Source organism: Ursus arctos, unplaced genomic scaffold (assembly GCF_023065955.2).
Source record: "Ursus arctos isolate Adak ecotype North America unplaced genomic scaffold, UrsArc2.0 scaffold_25, whole genome shotgun sequence".
Lineage (NCBI taxonomy): Eukaryota > Metazoa > Chordata > Mammalia > Carnivora > Ursidae > Ursus > Ursus arctos.
The window spans coordinates 43,006,927-43,021,621 of NW_026622930.1; positions in this window are offsets into that span (position 1 = coordinate 43,006,927).

The window sequence follows — 14,695 nt, forward strand, 5'->3', positions numbered from 1 at the left end:
TGATTACTCATCTTTGTGTCTCTGTACCAAGCTCATCGATGATCCATAAAACTTCCTTGGTGAATGAAACTGCCCTCAAAATGGAGCATGGTGGGGGGGGGGGTGCGCCTGGGTGTCTCAGTGGATTAAGCCGAGGACCTTCCTCAGGCTCCCTGCTCAGCAGGGAGTCTGCTTATTCTTCTGCCCCTCCCCCAGCTCGTGCTCTCTCTTTCTCTCTGTCTCACTCTCTGAAATAAATAAAATCTTTTTAAAAAATGGAACATGGGAAACACATCATGGTAGAGACAGATGGCTCTCACAATCAGATCACAATAGGAATCTTATAGAATTTCTAATCAAGAATATAGGAAACATTTTGATAAAGCTGACTTTTATATAATGGTTTATAATGACATGTAATTTTGTTCCAATTCTGCCTACAAGAAATGTTTAGCACAGTACCTGGCTGGCAGCTGAAATACTAGCTCTTGGTTTTGTTATTAGACTCTTAGGTCTGAAATGGGTTCTCCCTCAAATTCATATGTCAAAGCTCTAATCCACTATGACTGGTGTCCTTACAGGAGAGAGAAACACCAGGGATGCATGTACACAGAGAAAAAGGCCATGCCAGGACACAGTGAGAAGACAGCTATCTACACCCTGAGGAGAGAGGCCTCAGGAAACCAAACTTGCTGACACGTCGATGTTGGGTGTTCAGCCTCCAGAACTGTGAGAAAATAAATTTCTGTTGTTTAAGCCACTCAGTCTGTGCTATTTTGCTGTGACAGCCCTAGCCAACTAATACATAGAATCATAAAGGGTCTCATCATATGTGGTAGGCAGAATTCTGAGATGACTCCACAAATTCCCACCCCCCTGATGCATACACAGTTTCTCCCAGTTACACACTAATCGAGGTGCTACCATGAAGGGATTTTGCAGATCTAATTAAGGTCCCAAATCAGTCAACTTCAAGAATGGTAGATTATCCTCGGTGAGCCTGACCTAATCGGGTGAGATTTTAAAACAAACTGGGTTTGTCTTCCTCCTGTGGGAGATTCCAAGTATGAAAAGGATTTACCATGAAGGAGATTCTCCACTGCTGGCTCTGGAGATGATTGGAGCCATGTTGCAATGAAGGTGGGTGACCTGTATTTGCTGAGCGTGGCCCACGGTTCACAGCCAGCAAGGAAATGGAGACCTCCTCGTATAGCTGTAAGGAACTGAATTTGGTCAACAACAAAGAAAGGAATCCCTGAAAGGAACTCAACCTGATCAATACCGTCATTTCAGCCTTGGAAACCCTGACCAGAGAACCCAGTCAAGCTATGCCCAGACTTCTGATGTATACAACTGTGAACTTATAAATGGCATTGTTTCAAGCCACCAAACCTGTGGTAATTTACTACTCAGAAAAAAGAAAATGAAAAAAAGAGATGGAAAAGGAATACATCAGAAATAATAAGTAAGAGGAAGGCGGAGTTAAGATGGTGGAGGAGTAGGAGACACCGTTTTCAGCCGGTCCCCCGAGTCGAGCTGGATAGGTACCAGACCAGCCTAAACAACCACGGAACCAGCCTGAGACGCAGGAAGATACATCTGGATCTCTACAAATGAACATCTCCAGCGCTGAGTATTGAGGTACGAAGCGGGGAGCCATGAAACTGTGCACAGATATCGGAAGATAAACGGAAGGGGGAGGGAGCCGCCGCGTTCGGGCGCCGGGAAGCGGTAGCCACTTGCACGGGAGAGCGGGCGGGGCTCGCGGACGGCACCCGCAAAACAGCAGACTGAGACCGTGAGCCGGGTGTGCGAGCCACCAGGCATCTCGCGGAACCCCGGAATCCCGGTGCGCTCACTGGATCCAGACTGAGACCGGGAGATCCGGGAGCGCGCGCGGGGCAGCTGGCGGCATTAGAAACACAAAGGACAGAGACGCGCCGGCCCTGGAAGTGAGGGCTGGGACGCCGGGTGTGGGGCGCACATCCCGGACGCTGCAGCGTTGAGCAGCACCAACAGAGACAGAGTTAAAGTGGCCAGAACATTAGTAGAGAACAGGCCGCAATCCCTCTGTTCTGTGACAGAGGCTGAAATTTGGCCGCTGCTGCTCTGACTGTCAGAAGAGGCACAGCAAACCGCCAGGGAAAGCCGCCAGAGAACAAAAGCCTGGAAATACCGGCTCAGGGAGTGCCCATCCCCATCCCCCCTCGCAGGGGACACGGAGACTCTACCCAAACATGGCTGCCTGAGTATCGGCGCGGCAGGCCCCTCCCCCAGAAGGCAGGCTGAAAAATCAAGAAGCCCACAACCCGGGTGCCTGGGTGGCGCAGTCATTGAGCGCCTGCCTTCGGCTTAGGGCGTGATCCCGGCGTTCCGGAAAGGAGTCCCTCATCAGGCTCCTCCGCTGGGAGCCTGCTTCTTCCTCTCCCACTCCCCTGCTTCTGTTCCCTCTCTCGCTGGTTGGCTGCCACATAAATAAATAAATAAAATCTTTAAAGAAGAAGCCCACATCCCTAAGATCCCTATAAAACAAGGGGCACGGCCTGGGACCCAGTCAATAATTTGGGCTCTAGAAACCCCGCAACCTCTCTTCATCAGAATGACAAGAAGGAGAAGCCCCCCCCCCAGCAAAGAAAAGACAGTGAGTCTATGGCCTCTGCCACAGAAATAATGGATATGGATGTAACCAAAGTATCAGAAATGGAATTCAGAGTAACGATGGTCAAAATGATGAGTAGAATTGAAAAAACTATTAACGAAAAGGTTACTGAGAATATAGAATCCCTAAGGACAGAAATGAGAGCGAATCTGACAGAAATTAAAAATTCTATGAGCCAAATGCAGGCAAAACTAGAGGCTCTGACAGCCAGGGTCGCAGAAGCAGAGGAACGGGTTAGTGAATTGGAGGATGGGTTAATAGAGGAAAAAATGAAAATAGAAGATGGTCTTAAAAAAATCCACGCCCACGAATGTAGGTTACGGGAGATTACTGACTCAATGAAACGATCCAATGTTAGAATCATCGGCATCCCCGAGGGGGTGGAGAAAAACAGAGGTCTAGAAGAGATATTTGAACAAATTGTAGCTGAAAACTTTCCTAATCTAGCAAGGGAAACAAACATTCGTGTCCAAGAGGCAGAGAGGACCCCTCCCAAGCTCAACCATGACAAACCTACGCCACGTCACGTCATAGTGCATTTCGCAAATATTAGATGCAAGGATACAGTATTGAAAGCGGCCAGGGCAAAGAAATTTCTCACATACCAAGGCAAAGGCATCAGAATTACGTCAGACCTGTCTACACAGACCTGGAATGAGAGAAAGGGTTGGGGGAGCATTTTTAAAGCTCTTTCAGAGAAAAACATGCAGCCAAGGATCCTTTATCCAGCAAGGCTGTCATTCAGAATTGATGGAGAAATAAAGACATTTCAGAATCGCCAGTCACTAACCAATTTTGTAACCACGAAACCAGCCCTACAGGAGATATTACGGGGGGTTCTATAAAAGTAAAAAGGCCCTAAGAGTGATACAGAACAGAAAGTCACAGCCAATACAAACAAAGACTTTACTGGCAACATGGCAACATTAAAATCATATCTCTCAGTAATCAGTCTTAATGTAAATGGTTTGAACCATCCCATAAAGCGCCACAGGGTTGCAGATTGGATAAAAAGACATGACCCATCCATTTGCTGTCTACAAGAGACTCATTTCAAACTCAAAGATGCATTCAGACTGAGAGTAAGGGGATGGAGTACCATCTTTTACGCAAATGGACCTCAAAAGAAAGCTGGGGTAGCAATTCTCATATCAGATAAATTGGATTTTAAACTACAGACTATAGTTAGAGACGCAGAAGGGCACTATATTATTCTTAAGGGAAGTATTCAACAAGTGGATATGACAATTATAAATATATATGCCCCCAACAGGGGAGCAGCAAGATACACAAGCCAACTCTTAACCAAAATAAAGAGACATATAGATAAAAATACATTAATAGTAGGGGACCTCAACACTCCACTATCAGAAATAGACAGAACACCCTGGCAAAAACTAAGCAAAGAATCAAAGTCTTTGAATGCCATACTCGACGAGTTGGACCTCATAGATATATATAGAACACTACACCCCAGAACCAAAGAATACTCATTCTATTCTAATGCCCATGGAACATTCTCAAGAATAGACCATGTTCTGGGACACAAAACAGGTCTCAACCGATACCAAAAGATTGAAATTATCCCCTGCATATTCTCAGACCACAATGCTCTGAAATTGGAACTCAACCACAAGGAAAAATTTGGAAGAAACTCAAACACTTGGAGACTAAGAACCATCCTGCTCAGGAATGACTCGATAAACCAGGAAATCAAAAATCAAATTAAAGAATTTATGGAGACCAATGAGAATGAAAATACAACAGTCCAAAACCTATGGGATACTGCAAAGGCAGTCCTAAGGGGGAAATACATAGCCATCCAAGCCTCACTCAAAAGAATAGAAAAATCTAAAATGCAGTTTTTATATTCTCACCTCAAGAAGCTGGAACAGCAACAGAGGGACAGGCCTAATCCACGCACGAGGAAGCAGTTGACCAAAATTAGAGCTGAAATCAATCAAGCAGAAACCAGAAGTACAGTAGAGCAGATCAACAGGACTAGAAGCTGGTTCTTGGAGAGAATCAATAAAATTGACAGACCACTGGCAAGACTTATCCAAAAGAAAAGAGAAAGGACCCAGATTATTAAAATTATGAATGAAAAAGGAGAGGTCACGACGAACACCATTGAAATTGGAAGGATTATTAGAAATTTTTATCAACAGCTATATGCCAATAAACTAAGCAATCTGGAAGAGATGGAATCCTTCCTGGAAACCTATAAACTACCAAGATTGAAACAGGAAGAAATTGATTCCTTAAACAGGCCAATTAATTATGAAGAAATTGAGTCAGTGATAAACAACCTTCCAAATAACAAAACTCCAGGCCCGGACGGTTTTCCTGGGGAATTCTACCAAACATTCAAAGAAGAAATAATACCTATTCTCCTAAAGCTATTTCAAAAAATAGAAACAGAAGGAAAGCTACCAAACTCATTCTATGAGGCCAATATTACCTTGATCCCCAAACCAGGCAAAGACCCCCTCAAAAAGGAGAATTACAGACCGATTTCCCTAATGAATATGGACGCCAAAATCCTCAACAAGACACTTGCTAATAGAATCCAACAGTACATTAAAAGGATTATCCATCACGATCAAGTGGGATTCATACCTGGGATGCAAGCGTGGTTCAATATTCGCAAATCAATCAGCGTGATACATCATATCAACAAGAAAAGACTCAAGAACCATATGATCCTCTCAATCGATGCCGAAAAAGCATTTGACAAAATACAGCATCCTTTCCTGATTAAAACCCTTCAGAGTGTAGGAATAGAAGGTACATTTCTCAATCTCATAAAAGCCATCTATGAAAAGCCTACTGCAAATATTATTCTCAATGGGGAAAAGCTGGAAGCCTTTCCCTTAAGATCAGGAACTCGACAAGGATGCCCACTCTCGCCACTATTATTCAACATAGTACTAGAAGTCCTTGCAACAGCAATCAGACGACAAAAAGGGATCAAAGGTATTCAAATTGGCAAAGAAGAAGTCAAAATGTCTCTCTTTGCAGATGACATGATACTCTATATGGAAAACCCAAAAGAAGCCACTCCCAAACTATTAGAAGTTATAGAGCAATTCAGTAACGTGGCAGGATACAAAATCAATGCTCAGAAATCAGTTGCATTTCTATACACGAATAACGAGACCGAAGAAAGAGAAATTAGGGAATCCATCCCATTTACAATAGCACCAAAAACCATACGTTACCTTGGAATTAACTTAACCAGAGACGTAAAGGACCTATATTCTAGAAACTATAAATCACTCTTGAAAGACATTGAGGAAGACATAAAAAGATGGAAAGATATTCCATGCTCATGGATCGGAAGAATTAACATAGTTAAAATGTCCATGCTACCCAGAGCAATCTACACTTTCAATGCTATCCCGATCAAAATACCAAGGACATTTTTCAAAGAACTGGAACAAACAGTCCTTAAATTTGTATGGAACCAGAAAAGGCCCCGAATCTCCAAGGAACTGTTGAAAAGGAAAAACAAAGCTGGGGGCATCACAATGCCGGATTTCGAGCTGTACTACAAAGCTGTGATCACAAAGACAGCATGGTACTGGCACAAAAACAGACACATAGACCAATGGAACAGAATAGAGAGCCCAGAAATGGACCCTCGGCTCTTTGGGCAACTAATATTTGATAAAGCAGGAAAAAACATCCGGTGGGAAAAAGACAGTCTCTTCAATAAATGGTGCTGGGAAAATTGGACAGCTACATGCAAAAGAATGAAACTTGACCACTATCTCACACCATACACAAAAATAAACTCCAAATGGATGAAAGACCTCGATGTGAGACAGGAATCCATCAAAATTCTAGAGGACAACATAGACAGCAACCTCTATGACATTGGCCAAAGCAACCTTTTTCATGACACATCCCCAAAGGCAAGAGAAACAAAAGATAAAATGAATTTATGGGACTTCATCAAGATTAAAAGTTTCTGCACATCCAAGGAAACAGTCAGTAAAACTAAGAGGCAGCCCACGGAATGGGAGAATATATTTGCAAATGACACTACAGATAAAGGACTGGTATCCAAGATCTACAAAGAACTTCTCAAACTCAATACATGAGAAACAAATAAACAAATCAAAAAATGGGCAGAAGATATGAACAGACAATTTTCCAATGAAGACATACAAATGGCTAACAGACACATGAAAAAATGTTCAAAATCATTAGCCATCAAGGAAATTCAAATCAAAACCACACTGAGATACCACCTTACACCATTTAGAATGGCAAAAATAGACAAGGCAAGAAACAACAATTGTTGGAGAGGATGTGGAGAAAGGAGATCCCTCCTACATTGTTGGTGGGAATGCAAGTTGGTACAGCCACTCTGGAAAACAGTGTGAAGGTCCCTTAAAAAGTTAAAAATTGAGCTACCCTATGACCCAGCCATTGCACTACTGGGTATTTACCCCAAAGATACAGACGTAGTGAAGAGAAGGGCCATATGCACCCCAATGTTCATAGCAGCATTGTCCACAATAGCTAAATCGTGGAAGGAGCCGAGATGCCCTTCAACAGATGACTGGATTAAGAAGTTGTGGTCCATATATACAATGGAATATTACTCAGCAATCAGAAAGAACGAGTTCTCAACATTTGCTACAACATGGACAGCACTGGAGGAGATAATGCTAAGTGAAATAAGTCAAGCAGAGAAAGACAACTATCATATGATTTCTCTCATCTATGGAACATAAGAACTAGGATGATGGGTAGGGGAAGAAAGGGATAAAGAAAGGGGGGGTAATCAGAAGGGGGAATGAAACATGAGAGACTATGGACTATGAGAAACAAACTGAGGACTTCAGAGGGGAGGGGGGTGGGGGAATGGGATAGACCGGTGATGGGTAGTAAGGAGGGCACGTATTGCATGGTGCACTGGGTGTTATACACAACTAATGAATCATCGAGCCTTACATCGGAAACCGGGGATGTACTGTATGGTGACTAACATAATATAATAAAAAATCATTAAAAAAAAAAAAGAAATAATAAGTAAGAGGTAGGGACCCAGATTTGCGGCGATCTGCAGTGCCATGGTAAGGCAAAGAAGTAAAATTAACAATAAGCACATTTGGGCAAGGGGTACATGAGGGGTCCTAGTACTACTTTTATTTTCGTAACTTTTTCTAGGTTTGAAATTATTTCCAAATAAAGTTTCAGAATAAAAGAGGGGTGACTATTTGGGTGAATGTTTTCAGTTGTTTTGTTGAGAGTTAATTTGTCCAACATCTTAAATTGTTGTATTTCTGAGAATCAAAGATTGATATGGTTTGATTGAATAATAATTAAATGCTAGCATTCACTGAACTCTTAATTTGTGCCAAGCACTGTTCTAAGTGTTTCAGACGTGAACTCATTTAAACATCACAACAACCCTGTGAGGTAAGTACTCTTTGATCCCCATTTTACAGTAGAGGATACTGAGGCACAGAGAAGTTAAGAAACTTGTCCCAGGTAACACCGCCCCTATTCAGAGTATTTGACTCTGGAGCCACATGCTATGTATTTTCCCACATCGAAGTCTACACATGCCATTTCAAATTAGTAGTTTGTTTTCACTTGAACTGTGTTTGTTAATCTGTTTTGATTTTGATTTTTTTCTTCAGATTTTGCAATATTTTGTACTTTGGCGGAAAAAGAAGAAAAAGGAAAACAAAATAATCTTATCCAAAAATTTTAATCTATTCTTTCTTAATTACTGTTGTGAAGATTAAATGGGAGTATGGGTAAACTTTTAGCAAGCATTTTGCACATATAAAGTATTGTTTTTAATGTCTTTAAGAGAGTAATGTTAAGATTTAGATGGCCCACGCCAATAGTTATGAAGAGTGTTTAAGAGAGGTCAATTATTTGGAAAATAGGCCCTTAACTCTTATTTTAATGGGCCCTGTCCTTCATCATAGAAAACATTAAAATAAACCCATACCCCACATTAAATGTAATTTGTAAATCACTAAGAGTTGAGTTGCTTGTGACCAGTTGATATGTCCCATTTTGTAGACATTTAATCAAATTTACTAATTCAGTTTTGGAATTTAAGAACATTTTGGAGCCAACAAATTTTTCGCAGCTCTCAAACAACCCAGAGCACTGGGCCTAGGCCTCTAAAATGCAATGGCCACGGTGGGGCCAGTCAGTCAGTCACTGGAAGGAAAAAAAAAAGAGAGAGAGAGATGGAACTTCAGGGTTGAGGGAATATTGGGAAACATGTTTCACTAGGGGGCGCTCTTTTCTCTCCATAAATACCTTTGGTTTGGGGCACAAACAGCTTTCAGAGTCAGGTTACAAAGGGGTCCACACATCCCCTACATGTTAAAATAAAAGGTGGATATTTCTCTGTGGCAGAAGACTAGGGGTTACTTTCAAAAGAGAAGATCAGTCACTGTACCAATCAACGCAAATACATTTGTCCATATTTATACAAAGAGATTCAATTTACCGTGGCTAAACCAACCGAGAGTGCTTGTAGAGTAATCCACACCCCTACCACCTTGATGGGTGTCATATGTGAGGGGCAATTTCGCTGCCTGGGAAAAATCTGTAACGCAAGCATTTTCGTAAATGTGATTAGGTTTCTTGAGGCCACACGAGGAGAGAACATTATTCTAATCTGTGGCCATTTTGCTCGATGCAGCCTTCTTTTTGTCTTGGCAGCCGTGGACATTCCTTGCAATTAATCTCTATATTGAACTGCAAGTTTCCTGACAGGGATTTTTTTTTTTAAGATTTTATTTATTCATTTGACAGAGAGAGAGACAGCCAGCGAGAGAGGGAACGCAAGCAGGGGGAGCGGGAGAGAAAGAAGCAAGCTCCCAGCGGAGGAGCCTGATGTGGGGCTCGATCCCAGGACTCCCACGCCCGGAGCCGAAGGCAGACGCTTAACGACTGAGCCACCCAGGCGCCCCGACAGGGATTTTTTTTATACACAAGAACAGGAAGGTGGATTTGAGCAGTGCTTGAAGGTCTTTTCTGGATCAAAACTTAATGAATTTTGGCCTTTCAGTCATCACTTGAAATAAAAATATCCCCAAATAACTCATCCTTCTCCTTCTCATTGGTAATGGAGCCTAAACGTCAGCCTCTGGGAAGGAGCCTGTGTAATGGCTCAGTCAAGAAGGTGTGAAGCATTGTCACAATGACCTTCTTAGTCCCTGTAGCCGTGGCTCACCAGTCTCGGTCCCCAGAAAATCTTGAACCGTAACGTCACCGTGCTTCCTCCCCAGGGTTACTGCAGTTCTTCTCAGGTGGGGCTGTACACTGAACGTCAAGAAGACTCGCTCTATTTTCCTTTTCCCAGGAAAATGGCTCAAACTCATGTAAAATTAAAGCCAAGAATTAAAATTTCACAAGCTCCTTTTTCTCTTTTGGACTAATCCTGATTATTTTCTTTCTGGATGGACATCTACCATCAGAGAGTTTCTACAAGAAAGGACACGTTATTTTTTAAAGCATAGTATAAATAAGAAGTGTTATTCATGGGCACAGCTTTGGCCGCTGTTACGTGAAAATGGAACTGCACCCGTCAGCCCCGATTCTGGGCAGGAGAGAGGAGCGTGACCGTTTCTCAAACGGAATGCACCCAGGGCAGTCTGGTCCCTGCCGTGCACGGCAGCTTGGGTTTTAGGGCATCTGCTCAGGAAAGTACATATAAGGGTTTCAGCTTCCTCTTCTCACTGAACTGAACTCTGTACACACCTCCTGAAAATGTGAATCCTTGTACATGCGTGCACTTGCGTTCTGTATAATTAGAGTCCAGTTAGGGATGACTCTCCAATGCTTCTTCTCCGCCCCGAGAATTAACATTTAAAATCTTAATTCTGATAAACATTCTCAGGAAACTTGAAACACGTTTACGTTTATTATGTAAAATCAAGGACAGTTCCGAGGTTGCAGCTGTTTGCCCATCTGCGCCTGGTCGGCCTCAAAGTTTCTAACCTGGGAGATGCAAGAAGACTGTTGTTTTCGCTCAGTACTTCGATACCGAGTGGGCCTCCTTTTTGCAGTTGTGGAGAGAGAAAGATCTTCCTTTCCTGTTGTGCAGACACGTATTAGGAGGCAGTGGATACAGTGTGTGAAGAGCCTGAATTTGAGAGTTAGAACTCCGTTCGAATCTTTGTGTAATCACCCCCAAGGCTTGTGACTTTCGGCAGGTTACTTAATATCTGTAGGCCTTAACTTTCTCCCTTGTGACATGGAGCTGACCCTAGAGTTGTGGCAAGGATTACACGAGATGACCAGTAGAGCCCTGAGTACAGAGCCCGGTCAGCGGTGGTGGCGTTGCTAGGACATTATCTGCAGCCAGGTGGGAGTGCCTTTTAGCCCTCATTCCTAATACTGAAAATCTTCTGGAAACCTTCAGAGTATTCTAAAACGAAAGACAGAACCCTCCATCCAGAGCCTTTAGAAGGCAACTTTACAGAGTAGCCCGTGGGCTTCTGTGGGGTAGAGAAGAACGGGCAGTGCCACTGAAGGCTTCCGCAGCTCCTGAGAGGCCCTGGAGGGAAGCAACCTTTGGTGGCGGGCTGGAGGCTGAGGTGAGTCAGCACACCCACCCAGTTCCTGAGAGAAGGCTCCCTAGGGCCACTGAGTCACTCTTCCCTTAAACCAGGAGTCAGCCCCTCCCCCACCCCTTTTTTCTTTCTATGTCAGAGTCAAGTTAACGCTAAGAGGTATAATGGGAATAATAAAATGTAATTACCATGATGACAAATCTGCAAACGATGTTCCTTATGAAAATGAATTCTCCTTTGGATACGCTGTACTTACTCAGGAGGGCCACTGAGTGGCAAATCTCCAAGTGGTGCTTCTTTAAGTCAGCGGTAGTAACTGTTGGCAGAAAGGTCTCAGGAGTGACAGGAGAGACTCTCCATCTTTGCGGAAGATACCACTGCAGATAGGGATTGGGCAGGGGACCCGCTCCCTTCAGAACATTTCCTGATGTGTCTCTGCGTTGACTATTTTCTTTTTTCTTTTTTCAGATGTATTTATTTATTTGAGAGAGAGAGAGAACGTGAGTGGGAGGAAGAACAGAGGGAGAGAGAGAATCCTCAAGCAGACTCCCCGCCGAGTGCGCGGAGTCAACACGGGGCTCCCTCCCAGGACCCTGAGATCACAACCTGAGTGGAAATCAAGAGTGGGTCACTCAACCAACTGAGCCACTCAGGCGGCCCGACCATTTTATTTCAAGACAACTTATCTGTTATTCCCGCCCCCCAACACGTTCACTCATCCATTACTCTGTGCGAGTTACTCCTTAGATCCCATCATGGATACAGAGATGCCAGCCATTAAGCAACCTAAGCATGGCGGAGACGGTGACAGCAGCAACAGTAATGAGGACAGTGATAATAACCACATTCACCGATGACTTCCTCTGTCCAGAGGAAGCTCCTTAAAACCTCTTTTTTTTTTTTTAAAATCAAAACAAGGGTGTAAGTAGATGTAATTATCATCTCGGTTTCAAAGATGAGGGAGCTGAGGGAGTTAGGCAACTCCCTCAAAGACAAGCCCTGCGTGCAGACACACAGTACCCCAAGCAGAGTTCTGCTCGGTGTCCCAGCAGTTTATGGGGGAGAGAGCCCTTCCCGTGGGGAGGCATCAGGGCACACCGCACAGAGGGGGCTAGGATAGAGAGCAAAGTCTTGAAGGGTGTAGGGGGCTGACTTGTGGCCCCTCCAAAAGACATGACCTCCCCAAACCCTTGAATGTGAGCTTATTTGGAAAAGGGTGATTGCAGATGTAATTAAGGAGTTCAAAATGAGATCATCCCAGATTTAGGGTGGGCCTTAAATCCAGTGATAGGTGTCCTTATAAAAGAAAGGCAGAGGGAGATGGGAAGCGCAGTATCCTGGAGAGAAGACCCTGTGAAGATGGAGGCAGAGACTGACAGCCCCAAGCCCCAGAAACGCCAAGGATGCAGGCAGGCATCAAAAGCCAGGAGTGAGGCACTGAACAGACCCTCCCTCAGAGCCTCCTGGAAGAACCAACCCTGCCAACACCTTCGTTTTGGACTTGTGGCTTCCAGAACTGTGTGAAAAGAAATTTCTGTTGTTTTAAGCCACCCAGTCTGTGGTAATTTGTTCTGGCAGCCCCGGGGAAGCGAGTACAAAGGGTCTGAGAGAATCGCCCAGAAACGCTGGCTGGAGCAAAGACACCGAGAAGGAAAAATACGGAGCTTTGCGTGTGTCTATTTTGGTTTGCCTGAAGCATAAGGACCCTGAAAGGGAGCTGGCTTTTTAAGATGAAGGTCATTGGATGGAGGCTTTGAATGTCAGCTTAGGAAATCTAGATTTTACTTGATGAGCAATGAGGAACTCGATGAGCGTTGCATATTTAGAAAATCAGGTGTCCCTGAGCTGGCAGGAGGTAATATGGGGCTGAATTAGGTCAAGGGTTGTAGGAATGAAGAGAAGGGACAGAGGGAAAGTGTCTCATAGGAATCCAAGAGACCTAGCGATCAATAAATTCTCAGTCTGACTCCTGCTAAGTAGCTTGAGTCGTATCTTACCTGCCATTGTTCGTGCATTTTTGTCTCCTGGGAGGCATGACACCCACCCTTTAGATGAGCTATCCCAAGGCTTTGGGCTGCCTGTCAAGTTGGATTATTGACTTGTCCTGGCTTCCTGACAGTCTAGCTGAGCTCTACGTTGAGGACTTTCTTTTTCTGAATCTTAGGAGAGCGTTTCTTTTGCCTTCTCTGGCCCTGTTCCTCCTACGTGAGCCACGCCTCTAGAAACTGTTTCAGTACCCTTAGTCACCTCTTCTTGGCGTGCGTTCCGCCCGAGCTGAGGGCAGGAGGCAGGGTTGCGGGGCGACGGTGCGGGCCTCTCTCCGGCATTCTGTTACCGATCCTGTCTCCACATTCAATGCTAAGTGCCGTGACAAGTGAGCAGATACCAATCTTAGAGCCGCGTCAGAAGTGGGACATTGCCAGTGCCCCAGAGACCTTTAATGGGGTCTGAACCTTCAAGCCTCATCAGCATCATATTCCTTTGTTAGTTTCCAGTTCATACTGACTCTCTGTATCTGGCTTTAGAATACGGGACCAGTGGGAGGGAAGGAAGAGGAACGGCGCTTACTCAGGGCTTATGCATCATGCTAGGCGCTTTGCCTGTGTTACCTCATTTCATCTTCATGTCAGAACCATGAGGCAGGTGCTATTATTCTCTTTTTTACAGATGAAGAAATTGAAGCTCAAAGCAATTAGGTCACACAGTGACTGGTGTTGCCAGGATTCAACCTTCGGGCTTTCCCACATGCCACACTGCCCCCTACATAGGCGATTATTTTTTGACGGTGCCACTGGATGTTAGGATTCAGTTTGTGGCATACGTACGGGATCTGCCTGATGCGTGCTGGGTTTTGACTTCAGGCTGTGATTTTGTACCATCATGTCTCCCCATGTCTCCACTGACCTAGCACTTCCGGGACATCAGCTTCAAGAATGTTGGAGAACCTTTAAGCTGATGAACTTGTGCGGTTTCCCAAAGGAACAGAAGTGTAGTTTAACATCAGGTTACAGTCTGCAGTTGTCTGGTTTCATCTCTAGGTTGGATTGTATTGGAAAGAATGAATGAAATGGGTCTTCTTATGTAGCCTTATTTCTACATTGGTTTGGGTAAAGGACATGGCTTGGACATGGGTGGTCCTGTCTGCAGTACTTGTCATGTAGGACTTCTGTTTCCACGCTCTAGTTTCCAAACCCAGGCCGATATCCCCAGGACCCCAAGCTTACCACCCAAACCACCTTTATTCATTCTGCTTTGGTCCCACCTTTCTCCTGCTCAATCCCAGAAGGTACTTCTCCCTTCTCTCTGTAATTCCAATACTAAATGTTGCTTGTGGCTCAGTGCCAGATCACTGCTTCCAGTAAGCCTCTCCTGGTCTGCTTTCCATCACCGAGTTCCTGCAGTCCTTTTGCTTCTATGGTGCTCTTCCCCAGCTTTCTTTCTGGTTCTGGGTCTGTGCATTATCTCTTTAATGGATTACAGCCTCTTAAAGTAGGGA